General features: G+C 47.0%; 1 protein-coding gene across 2 annotated transcripts in view; it reads left to right on the forward strand.

Moving 5' to 3' along the window:
* PATZ1 (POZ/BTB and AT hook containing zinc finger 1) overlaps nt 1–12397 on the forward strand; it is an 81980-nt gene that overhangs the window by 1952 nt on the left and 67631 nt on the right. The gene's annotated exons all lie outside the window — the stretch shown is intronic.

The following is a 12397-nucleotide window of genomic DNA, read 5'->3' on the forward strand; positions in this document are numbered from 1 at the left end:
ACGTTAAAATGTTTTTTTTTGTTGTTGATGAATGTTTGTAGTTTATTTCATTATAGGCCACTTTGAATGGAGGGGGACAATCAGGATAGCAAAATTATTTAATAAAAAGTGCTTTGAAACGAATTATCCACTATTTTTCCAAATATCATGAGATCATAATGCTGACTGGACTGCCGTTTCAAGCCCTTTCATTGACCTGTTAACAGGCTATCTGCAAAATGTGTGCGCTCTCTGCATTAGTTCATGTAGGTATCAGGAAAGAAATGTAAACAAAATCATGGCTGAGACCTTGTTAGGAATTTGTGGATTTAGCTCATTCCTTTTTAGTAGCTCAAGGTGGTAACAGTATAATAGCAGTTCAGGGTGGGGAGAGGTTACAATCACTTTCATTCTGAGGCAGTGGCGGTTTAAATAACTTGTCCAGAATTGTATGTAATGTTACTGGGATTCGAACCCCTGGTTTCCTTGTTCATAGCCCACTGTTCCAACCATTCGGCTACTTCTCCACTCATTTAACTATTTAGTACTAGTTTATATAAGCTTGTTTGACACTGAGCTGACAATATTTCAGATGTCATTAGATCAAGCTTTTGGCTGAGTCAGACAGTCCTTTCTCTGTCATGTCTATGTTCTTGAGGAAAAATGTACTTTAACCAAGATCTTCCTCTTCTGCTGCTATTTGCCTCTTGTAGTGACCAGACTATTTTTAGAATTACCAGAAGCTTGGATTGTTCTGGCCCATTTTGAACACTGGCATTTCTAACCAGCACTTTCATAAACTTCTGGTGCACCTTTTTATGCATAAGTGGTATTTCCCCTCCAAATAGAAGGGGACTTTAGTCTTGTTTTCATTGGTAGCCTAAGATTGATTGTTTAATATTCATAGTAACATAGAAGATGACGGCAGAAAAAGACCTGCACGGTCCATCCAGTCTGCCCAACAAGATAAACTCGTATGTGCTACTTTTTGTGTATACCTTACCTTGATTTGTACCTGTCCTTTTCAGTAAATATTTCCATGTCCCTTAAGTTTTTACTTGGTGCATTGGGAGGGTGAAGTGACTAGCCCAAGGTCTCTAGGAGCATCAGCATGATCGGATATGATGTAAGCTGTGGAGTAAGTACACAGGAAATCCAATATGTTAGTATTTAAGTCTAAAAAATGAGACTATGATAAAACGAAGAAGGCTATTAAAAAAACAAACACCCCCCCCCCCCCCCAAAAAAAAAAAACAACTTAGAGGAGCATCTGCAAAGGTCAAAAATTTACATCTGGCATGGATGCAGTTCAAAAATACTGTCCTGGAAGATCCCCAATCTTTTCTGCCCGCTGCCAACACCAACCCTCTTCTTGCCATGGATCGCTCTTTAAAAATGGACTTCCACCAGTGGTAGGTCAATAAGATCTAACATGTAGACTGGGGCATCTTCATAGATAATTTTATGAATCAAGCAGCAGACCTTGAACACAATGCGTTCCTTGAGTGGAAGCCACTTTCAAATTTAGTTTTAGCAAATATGAGTCTGGCTGCAGTGTTTTGGGCTATTTGAAGTTTCTTAATGATTTGTTCTTTACAGCCAGCGTAACGTGCATTGCAGTAGTCTGTGACTTAGCACCAAAGATTGTACCAGACTATGAAATATGTTTCTTGGGAATAAAGGTCTTACTCTTTTGAGTTTCTACATTGAGTGGAACATTTTCTTTATGTTTTTCGCATGGCTTTCCAAAGTAAGGTTTTGGTCAATGATGACTCCAAGGATTTTCAAGCTGTCAGAGACAGGTAGGGAGAAGTTTGGTGTGGTTATCGCAGTGGTTTTACATATATTGTGAAGATAGGATGAGACATCCGCAAATAACAGGATTCTGGTTTCAATCCCCCCTCGCCGTATACAAGTGAATCTCTGGGTGCGTTTGGATATATTCCACTAAAGGCTCAATCACTAGCGCGAAGAGGAGAAAGGGTGCAGCCTTGCCTCGTTCCCCTGAAAAGAGGAAATGAGGATGATCTCCCATTCACACGAACAGAGGCACAAGGGGCCGCATAGACAAGATGAAGCCAATGAAGAAAGGAACCTTCTACTCCAGCTCCTTTCAGAACCGCAAACATAAATGGCCAATGTACCCTATCAAACGCCTTCTCTGTATCAAGTGACAAAATACATAAGGGTGCCTGTGTAGATTCAGCGTGATAGAGAAGATGTAGTGCACGTCTGATATTATCAAACGTTTGAACAAACCCCGCCTGATCTTCATGGATCAATAAGGGGAGGTAATGCTGTAAGCGTGTAGCTAAGGTTTTAGTAAAAATGTTATAATCTACCCCCAAAAGTGAAATTGGATGGTACGAGCTACACATCTGTGGGTCCTTGCCCGGTTTGAGTATAACTGTAATGGTCGCCAAATTTCATGTCCAAGGAATATCCTGGCCCTCGCTAAAGGAGTTAAAAACCCTTAAAAGCATGGGGGCCAACAGCCCACCAAAGATCTTGTAATATTTATTAGTAAAACCATTGTCCCGATGCTTTCGCTGGAGACAGAGCTTTAATTGCCCGGGGAACCTCATCCAATTCAATAGGCCTAGAAAGCTGTTGCTGTGCCCCCATGGTGAGCCTAGGCAAGCAAATGCATTCTAGAAAGAGCGATACATCTGTCTCTGAAGGGTCGATATCTGGTGTATAAAGCTCATAAAACTGTTGAAAGAGCCGCTGCATATGAAGGTGGTCTAAAGTCAACACCCCTGGTTCATCTTTCAAACTAACAATATGATTGCATGCAGATTGCTGCCTAAGTTTATGGGCCAAGAGTTTGCTACCTTTATTGCCAAACTCAAAATGAGTCTGGTGGATCCGCTGAAGGTTCTCTGATAGATCTTCTAATTGTAAATCATACAGTTCCTGACGAAGTTTGTGAGCCTGATCTATCAGCTGGGCTATCTGCCTACTTAAATGTCTCTCCACCGCAAACAATCTTTTGCGGAGGGAATCCTCCGTCTGATCCCGCGTTCTTTTAACATGTGCACGCAGCGCAATAAGATGACCCCTAATTACTGCCTTCAGCCCATCCCATAAAATTCCTGGTGATACCTCCCCATTGTCATTAAATTGAATATATTCTTTATTGTGCTTTTCAATCTGAAATACGTGAGACGTATCTGCTAGCAGAGTATCATCCAATCGCCATTCTGGAGGGGTTTTGGAGGACCCGTCACACCGAGTTGTAATAACGCAGGGCTATGATCCGACCACATACGTGTCTCAATCCTAGCATCCAGGAACCTCTGACAATACCCCACCTCTCCCAGCCACAAATCTGTTCATGAAAATGAATTATGTACCGACGAAAAGTAAGTGTACTCCCGTCATGTAGGATTGATTTGACGCCAAAGATCTATCACGTGCCAGCGCTCAAGGAACTCATGAAACATTTCACGATCCCGCTGGGCGTACTTTATTGCCCCAGTGGAATTATTTTATTTATTTATTACATTTGTACCCCGCGCTTTCCCACACACAGCAGGTTCAATGCGACTTACATAGTAAATAGTATTACAAAGTATTGTAAGGAGAATCAAACTGTAATAAACATATTAATAAGGTTTTAAGAATAGGTGACTTGATCATGGAAAGGTAAACAAGGCATGGTAGGCAAAAGGAAAGAGATTGGGAGAGGTAAAGTATAGGGAAGATGGAGACGAGAAGACTGGGGGATGAGTATAAGGAGTTTGGGAGACATGGTATTAGGTGGGTCCATCGTTAAATTAAAATCTCCTCCCACAAGTAGGGATCTCACATTTTAGCAATACTTGGTCTAATTGCTTAAAAAAGGCACCCTGCTCAATATTAGGGCAGTAAACATTTAGAATCATGTATCTCAAGACTCCACCCCCCATTATCTCAAATTATTTTCTCAACCTGCCATGGTTGGGAATCAGCCAACATCACCCCACCCCCTTAGTCCTGGAGCCATCACGATTGGAAGCAAAATATTGTATGGGATATTTATAATGTTTACGTAGTGTTTCATGCACTGGTTTCAAATGTGTCTCCTGAATCCGGGCGATATCAACCTTTAAACGAACCAACTCTCGAAATAAGAGCTGGCGTTTCATAGGAACATTTAACCCCCTGACATTCAGGAGCACCATCTTTATATCAGTAAAGGTTAATTGTGTAAAGAAGTGAATCCCACAAGTGGCACTGTTCATGTTGTGGCGAGCGCAGATCCGCAGCGGGACTCTGTAAATCGTGCTCTTCAGATGTCAGGGCTGGCACGAGCATGGCAAGCGAGGTTTCTTCCCGCTCAGTGGAGCTGGCAGCATGTGCCATCTTGGATGCGCCGCAGGACTCGACCCCCGCAGGAGCGGAGGGGTCTGAGGCCGGAGGGGAGCCTCGGATGGAGGCTACCAGAGGAGCAGCTTACCCTGGATTGGAACCAGGAGGCCAGGGTGAGCCTTTCTCCCCCGAGTTTATGTTGATTTTACATAAAGCGTTCATGTTAAAAGAGCTCTGCCCCTGATGTCTGACTCTGCGTTGCTACCTGGTTCCTCTCCGGTGGAGACCGGCCCGGGATTGCCGTCAGGCGTTTTTTCCACACAGTTGGCCGCAAGACAAGTGCAGAAGGGTAAATTCCCCTTCAGAGAGTGGGCCCCCCCCCCCCCGTGGTTGGGCTGTGGGGATTCTGAGGGTTCTGGCAGGCCTTCGTGGTCCGAAGAGCCAGAGGAAGGTGTAGGATTGCCACTGGATCCAGATGATCCCACTGTGGTTGGGATTTTCCACCGCGAGGAGCTGCCAGCGCTTATTTCTGATGCCTTACAGGCGCTCTCTATTGAAGATCCTGTGATGGGTGAAGCCTCCTCTGGTTATCCGAGGATGGCAAGTACTTAGAAGCCTGCTCGAGCCTTTCCTTTGCATGACTCCATCCAAGAGCTTATTTCGGCTCAATGGGTTGACTCTGAGGGGCCTTTGAAAGTTGCCAGGGCAATGGGGCACTTATACCCTCTCAGTGAGGAGCACTTGGCACGCTTGGCCATGCCTAAAGTGGATGCCCTAGTCACGGCTGTGACGAAAAAGACTACCCTCCCAGTAGAGGGAGGGGTTGCCCTGAAGGACATGCAGGACCGACGTCTGGAATCAGCAATGAAGCGGTCCTTTGAGATTTCAGGCCTAGCCTTACGGGCATCTGTGTGCAGTTGTTATGCTGCTCGAGCCTGCCTCGCTTGGTTGGAACAGGCAGTGGAACAGCCCGGGGATGGAGTGGAGCCCCTTGCGGAGGTGGCACCGCGGATAGAGTCGGCCTTATCATTTTTGTCTGACGCCCTCTATGATCTGGTCAGAGCTTCGGCTAAACAGGTGGCGGTGGCCGCTCGCCGCCTTCTATGGCTACAGCATTGGGCGGCTGACATGGCCTCTAAGCAAAGGTTGGTGAAGTTGCCCTTCCAGGGCCTTCTCCTATTTGGTGAGGAGTTGGAGAAAATTGTTAAAGGCCTGGGGGAAACTATACCCCAGCGTTTACTTGAGGATAGGCCGCGGCCTTTTTCCAAGGGTCAGGTGGTTCCCTCCTCTTCCAGACCTCGCTTCCGTGAAGCTAGAAGGTACTGCCCGGGGCGTTCTGCTGGGTTTACTTCACGTGTCCGCTTTCAGCAGAGGATCTCCTTTCGCTCGGACAAATGTTCCGCAGTGGCTGGCTCAAGGCCTGCAGTTCATGGGCGACCCTCTCAATGATGGTGCACCGGCCCACTCCTCAAGTCCTGCAGTTGGAGGACGTCTTTCCCCCTTTCTTGAGGAATGGGTCAAGATTACCTCAGATCAGTGGGTTTTGAACCTGATCAGAGATGGCTACAGATTAGAATTCAATGCCCCGGTGAGAGATGTTTTTGTGGAGTCCTGATGCGGCTCTGCCGTCAAACGGGCGGCGGTAGAGGAGACCTTGCAAGGCTTGTTGCACCTCGGGGCGGTGGTCCCTGTGCCTCCCGCCAAGATCGGCTACGGTCGTTACTCCATTTACTTTGTGGTGCCGCGAAAAGGAGGGTCTTTTAGGCCCATACTCGACTTAAAGGAAGTCAACAAGTCACTAAGAGTGCGGCATTTTTGCATGGAAACCCTGCGCTCCGTCATTGTGGCGGTACAGCCAGGAGAGTTTCTCACGTCTCTGGACCTGAAAGAAGCCTACTTGCACATTCCTATTTGGCTCCCGCACCACCGGTTTCTCCGGTTTGTGATGTTGCATTTCCAGTCTCGGGCCTTGCCTTTTGGCCTCGCCACAACTTCCCGAACCTTTTCCAAAGTAATGGTGGTAGTAGCTGCCTTTCTCAGGCCAAAGGGTATCCGGATTCTCTCGTACCTCGACGACTGGCTCATCAGAGCGGACTCTGCAGAAGAGAGTCATCATGTAACAGCCAGATTGGTCTCAGTCCTTCAATCTCTGGGCTGGGTCGTCAATATACCCAAAAGTCACCTGACCCCCCCCCCCCCTCAATTTGTAGAATATTTGGGGGTCCGGTTTGACACAGCCTCGGGGTTTGTCTTTCTACCCGAGCAAAGGCGGTGCAAGCTTCAGAATCAGGTCCGTTTGCTCCTGAGGATGCCTCGCCCGCGAGCTTGGGACATAGTCCAGTTGTTGGGGTCGATGATGGCCACCTTGGAAGTGGTGCCATGGGCGAGAGCGCACCTGAGACCTCTGCAGTGTTCCCTGCTTCAACAATGGTCTCCAATATCTCAGGATTACCAGCGCAGACTAACGTGGCTCCCTGCGGCCCGGCTCAGTATGGAGTGGTGGCTCTCAGACAGCATGCTGCGGCGAAGAATGCCGCTAGCGCTTCCCGATTGGTGCCTGGTGGAAACAGATGCCAGCCTGCAGGGCAGGGGGCAAATTGCCAGGGGAGGCATGCCCAGGGTCTCTGGACACCCGAGGAGTCGGAGTTGTCCATCAATCGCTTGGAGTTGAAAGCGATATTCCAGGCGCTTCTGGCCTTTCACACGACCCTGGAGGGACTGGCTGTCAGAGTTCTGACGGACAACACGACAGCAGTGGCCTACATAAATTGACAAGGCGGTGCACTCAGTGCAGGGCACTGGCCGTGCAGGCCGCACAGATTTGCCACTGGGCCGAGCTACATCTGCAGTTTCTGTTAGCAGCTCACATTGCAAGTCAGAGCAACATGCAAGCCGATTATTTAAGCAGGCATCAAATCGACCCAGCGGAGTGGGAACAGGCAGATGAAGTGTTCCTTCAAATCTGTGCCAAATGGGGGACGCCCGTAGCGGATCTTATGGCGTCAAGTGCAAATGCCAGATCCCATGCTTTACAGCAGACAGAGAGATCCTCGCTCGGCGGGGTTGGATGCCTTGGCTTAACCCTGGCCGCAGGGCCTCCTGTATGTGTTCCCTCCGTGACCCTTGATAGGGCGAGTTCTCCTGCGGATTCGGCTACATCAAGGAGAGGTGGTTCTCATTGCCCCGGATTGGCCCAGGCGGCCGTGGTATGCGGACCTCCAGCGGATGCTGGTGGAGGCTCCCCTTCCTTTGCCTATGGTGCCGAACCTGTTGTCACAGGGGCCGGTAACCATGGAGGACGCCTGCCGCTTTGGTCTTACGGCATGGCTATTGAGAGGGCGCAATTGAGAGACAAGGGCTATTCCAACAAGGTCATCTCCACTCTCCTTCAGGCCTGCAAGCGTTCCACTTCCATTGCCTATGCTCGGATTTGGTGCCAGTTTGAGGCTTGGTGTTCTGCTAAAGTGATTAAACCCATGCGGGCTTCGGTCTCGCCGATACTTGACTTTTTGCAGGATGGTTTACAAAAAGGCTTGGCCTATAATTCCCTGCGTGTTCAAGTTGCAGCCTTAGCATGTTTTCGGGGGTAGGTGGCTGGCCTCTCCCTGGCTGCTTATCCGGAGGTGGCACGGTTTCTTAGAGGAGTGCTTCGGCTCCGACCTCCCATGCAGGCTCCGTGTCCGGCCTGGAACCTGGGGTTAGTTTTAAAGGCCCTTCAGTGTTCGCCCTTCGAGCCGCTTAGGTGAGCTTCAGAGGAGGATGTGACCTTAAAGACCGTCTTTTTGGTGGCCATTACATCGGTAAGACGGGTGTCTGTGCTCCAGGCGCTGTCCTGTTGAGACCCAGTTCTGCAATTGCACCTTCTAGATGTGCGAAGGGCTCTGTTGCAGTATCTGCGCATGTCAAATGCTTTCAGGACCTCTGATCACCTTTTTGTTTTGTTGTCAGGTCCTTGCAGAGGGTCTCCAGCGTCTAAAGCTATTTTTTCAGCATATCTGCTGTCTGGCCGGCCTCCGCCTGAAGCCTTTAAGGCACATTCCACAAGAGCGATTTCCTCTTCTTGGGCTGAAACTGGAGCACTCTCTCTTCAAGAGATATGCAGTGCAGCGACATGGGCTTCTAAGCTCTCATTTGCCTGACTTTACAGGCTGGATGTGGCTGCCAGGAGGGATGGCGCGTGGTGTGGCCTGTCTAGGGATTGCTTTGATACATCCCATTCATAATGGATTCATCTGCTTGATGACAAGGAAGGGAAAATTAGGTTCTTACCTTGGTCATTTTCTTTCCTTTAGTCATAGCAGATGAATCCATGAGCCCTCCCTGATTGATTGATTTAATGCTGTTTTGGGTTCAGTTTTTCTTGTAGGTGTGTTCCCTCATTGGGAGAAGTTGGAAAACAGTCTTCAGGATTTCTGTTCTGTTACAGGAGGTTGAGTTCGTCCCTCCTTTGAATTACTGCTCCTGTTCTGGGGCGTTCGTTCGCTGTGAGGAAAGTTCATGTTATTCTACCTTGTGGTGTAACACTGCTTTGGAAGCTTCAAGTACTGAGAGGCAGATGGAGCTAGCTGGCCAAGAGGCACTATGGTTTTCAGTGCTCTCTATCTCCCTCTGCTGGTAGGTGGACACAACCCATTCGTAATGGATTCATCTGCTATGACTAAAGGAAAGAAAATTACCAAGGTAAGAACCTAATTTTCCCAGATGTTCGCAGCGCTGTACACGTTATATGCAGGTACTTTTTCTGTCTCTAGAGGGCTCACAAGCTTTTGTACCTGGGGCAATGGAGGGTTAAGTGACTTGCCCAAGGTCACGAGGAGCTGCAGTGGGAATTGAACCCAGTTTGCCAGGATCAAAGCCCACTGCACTAACTTTTAGGCTACTTCATCTACTATGTTACTATGTTCTCCACTCCAAAAGTGGTTATAATTTGGATGTCATCAGCATGGGCAAAGGGTATGAGATCAAGATTGAATAAGTGTAAGTAGAAGAACCATAAATATATCGAATACTACGGTGCCAGCACTGAAAGCTGGGAAACTCCACAGGTGGGATGTTAAGGTTTTGAATAATGTTTGTTCCATAAAACAATAGAGCTTCTATCCTGAAGATATGAGGGAAACCAATGTAAAACAATATCAGATGCCAGTATCCTGAAGCCTGTGAATTAATAGGGTGTGATCTACCAGACTGAATGTTGCAGAGAGATCTAGGGCAGTGGTTGGCAAACCGCGGCTCGCGAGCCACATGCGGCTCTTTTGCCCCTTGAGTGTGGCTCTTCCACAATTGGGTGCTTTTCCGCGCCGCCGGCCCCACCGCGGGCGCGGCTTTTTTTTATGGTCCCGTCCGACTCTGACTCGAAACCCAGCTTCCCCTCCTCCCCTCTGCAGCCTGCCTCCGTGGGGCTTCTATTGGTCCAATTTGCTGGCAGTTTGCACCAATAGAAGCCCCGCGGAGGCGGGCTGCAGGCTTCTCTTAAATGCCTTCAGCGCAGCAGAGGCCACGCGCGTGGACCCCCGTCTGCCCCCTTCAGTCACTTGACACAGCCTGGGAATCCCAGAGCACTGCTATTTCACACAGGCAGCTTTGTCCATTTATCTTCCTTGGTTTTCAGCCTTCAAGGCTTTCGGCTGCCCTCCTTTTCAGCGCGCTGGTTAAAAAAAAGACGAGCCATCAGCATGTCGGAAAAACTCAGGTGTCCTGGTTCCTTCAGGGAAGGAGGCGACGGCAGGGAAGGAAAAGTCTGCGGTTCCAACATTGGTGGGAACCGCTGCCATTTTGGGTTCCCTTGCTGTTTCTTCTCAGCAATCTGTTTCTTTACCGGTTGCTGCAGAACGACTGGCAGATAGTTCCTCTCTCTTGCTTGCGGGGTCTTCTGGCTTTGGTTTTCCCCCAGAATTTGTGGTACAGATGTAACAAGCTTTTCTTATGCACAAATCTGACCTTCTGTCAGCTCCTTTGGGTAAAAGGCCCTCTGAAGCTCAGCATCTGTCAGAGAAGTATTGGTTCCATAGAGACTTTAACCTTTCATGTGCCTAACTTAGAGTAAATTTGTTCTACACATTAAAGGGCAGACTTTTAAATGCACAGTTGGATATAAAATGTTTGACATATCCATGTACTTGCTCCCATGATATAACTGAATTCTATTATTCTGCCTTACTGTATTTTCAAATGTAACTAAGCCACATTGAACCTGAGTTTGCTTGAGATAATGTGTGACAAAAAAAAATGTACAAAAAATATATCCTTTATCCTCCACCACTTTTTAAGACACTGCCTGTCCAGATGGCACAATAACAGCAAGTTTGGTCCAGTGAAGACTAACTCAAGATGAGTGTGGATGGGAGAGTTGGAAGGGGTCGACCTCAGCAAACGTACCTCGATCAGATTGAGGACGTTTTTAGCAAAGGCCAGCTTAGGAATACCCTAATTAAGTTAATAACAATGTACCTACCTATATAGTTTAAGTTTAAAAAAATTTGTGTCTCAAAAGAAATTTCAATCGTACTGTTGATATTTGGCTCTGTTGACTAATGAGTTTGCCGACCACTGATCTAGGGAGAGTAGAAGTACTGGCTGATCCTTATCTTAATGAGTCTAGACATGTGGTAAGACCTAAGAACAGTTTCAGTATTATGTGACATATGCTGAATCTAATGCCAGGGATTAAACAAAATAAGTAAAATTCATAGGGCCCATCCATATAAAGCAACCATAAATTGATATCGGAACAAATAGTATGCAGCAAAAACATTTTACAGAGAAAATGCTTCCAAAAAAGGATACAGGGACAGAAAAAAAGCAAAAGGTGAAAGACGGCTCCTAGGAAAAAAATTTATTGAAAGAAAAGTAGAATCACTGCGTGTGTCTGTCCCTGATAAGCAGGTGTGCCTAAAGAAAATGAGATTTAAAACATTAAAGTGAAATATGCTGTCTTAATGGAAAAGGATATTAAATTAATTTGCTCCAATAATAAAGGGCAGAAGCGCAATAACTGCAGGAAGATGCAGAAGAATTTCATGTTGCATTGGCAGCCATATAATTGGTTGAAATGAATTTTCAAGCACACCTGAATAGGTTGCCTATATGCTGCATCTGAGCCATCGGTGTAGCAAGGAATGTTCGGGCACAGGTGGAACAACTGATGGGTCCTCCATAACGCATCTCTCCCAAGGTAGAGGGGATTGGTTGGGTTTGAAGAGAAACCCCTTCAAAGCTGTAGTAACAAACCCTGCAAAAAACAAATTCCAGACATATATAGAAAATCTATCATAGTAATAGAAATAGAAACTGTAATGCAAGAAATCAGTGATGCACATTTCTTAAAGCTATGTAGATGTTATAATGTTTGCTTGTCATCAGAGCAGATGAATCCAGAATTTTATGGGTTATAACATCTACATTGGTTAAAATTGTCGGGCTGCAAAAAAATTTAGGTCTGATTTTTTTTTTCTGATATTTCTTAAAGCTGACATAATACATTCAGGAAAAAATACTTTTTTCTACCTTTGTCTTTTCTGCTTTTCTTTGGTTTTTTTTCGTAGCTTCCTTTCCACAGTCTCCTATAGTTTTATATTCATTCTCTCTCTCTATCAGTCTTTTGTCACTATCCCAGACCTGCCCTCTGTGTTCTTATCTCTTCTATGTGTCCCTGTCCCTTTGCTTACCTAGCTTGTTGCCTTTCACCTTCTATACTGCCCACTCAATGCCCAGTGTCTCTCTCCCCTCGCTGTCTCTTCCCTCCACTTACCATAGGGTCCAGCATCTCTTCCCCCCTCCCTTTCTGGGATCCCTCTCTCTCCACTTGCCACTCACTTTAGTCCAGCATCGTGTATCGCCTCTTTTCCCCCAGGTCTCTCTCTTCTCTCTGCCTCAAACCCCACCCCCACCATGCATTTGCCAGCATATTTCCCCTCTTCTCCCATGACAGGTCCGGAATACCTCTTTCTCTACCCCTCCCTCCCAGGTCCAGCATCTTAACTCCTCCTCTTTCTTCCGATTCCACCTCAATAGGTCCTGGAATCTCTCAACCCCTCCCCTCTCATTCCCTGGGGCCCTCAAAAGCTGCAATGAGGTAAACAACCTGCCGCCAACCAAAGGTAGGCTTTTTACCATGCTGGCTCTG

The sequence above is a fragment of the Microcaecilia unicolor genome, chromosome 11, assembly GCF_901765095.1.
Source record: "Microcaecilia unicolor chromosome 11, aMicUni1.1, whole genome shotgun sequence".
In the NCBI taxonomy this organism is placed as follows: domain Eukaryota; kingdom Metazoa; phylum Chordata; class Amphibia; order Gymnophiona; family Siphonopidae; genus Microcaecilia; species Microcaecilia unicolor.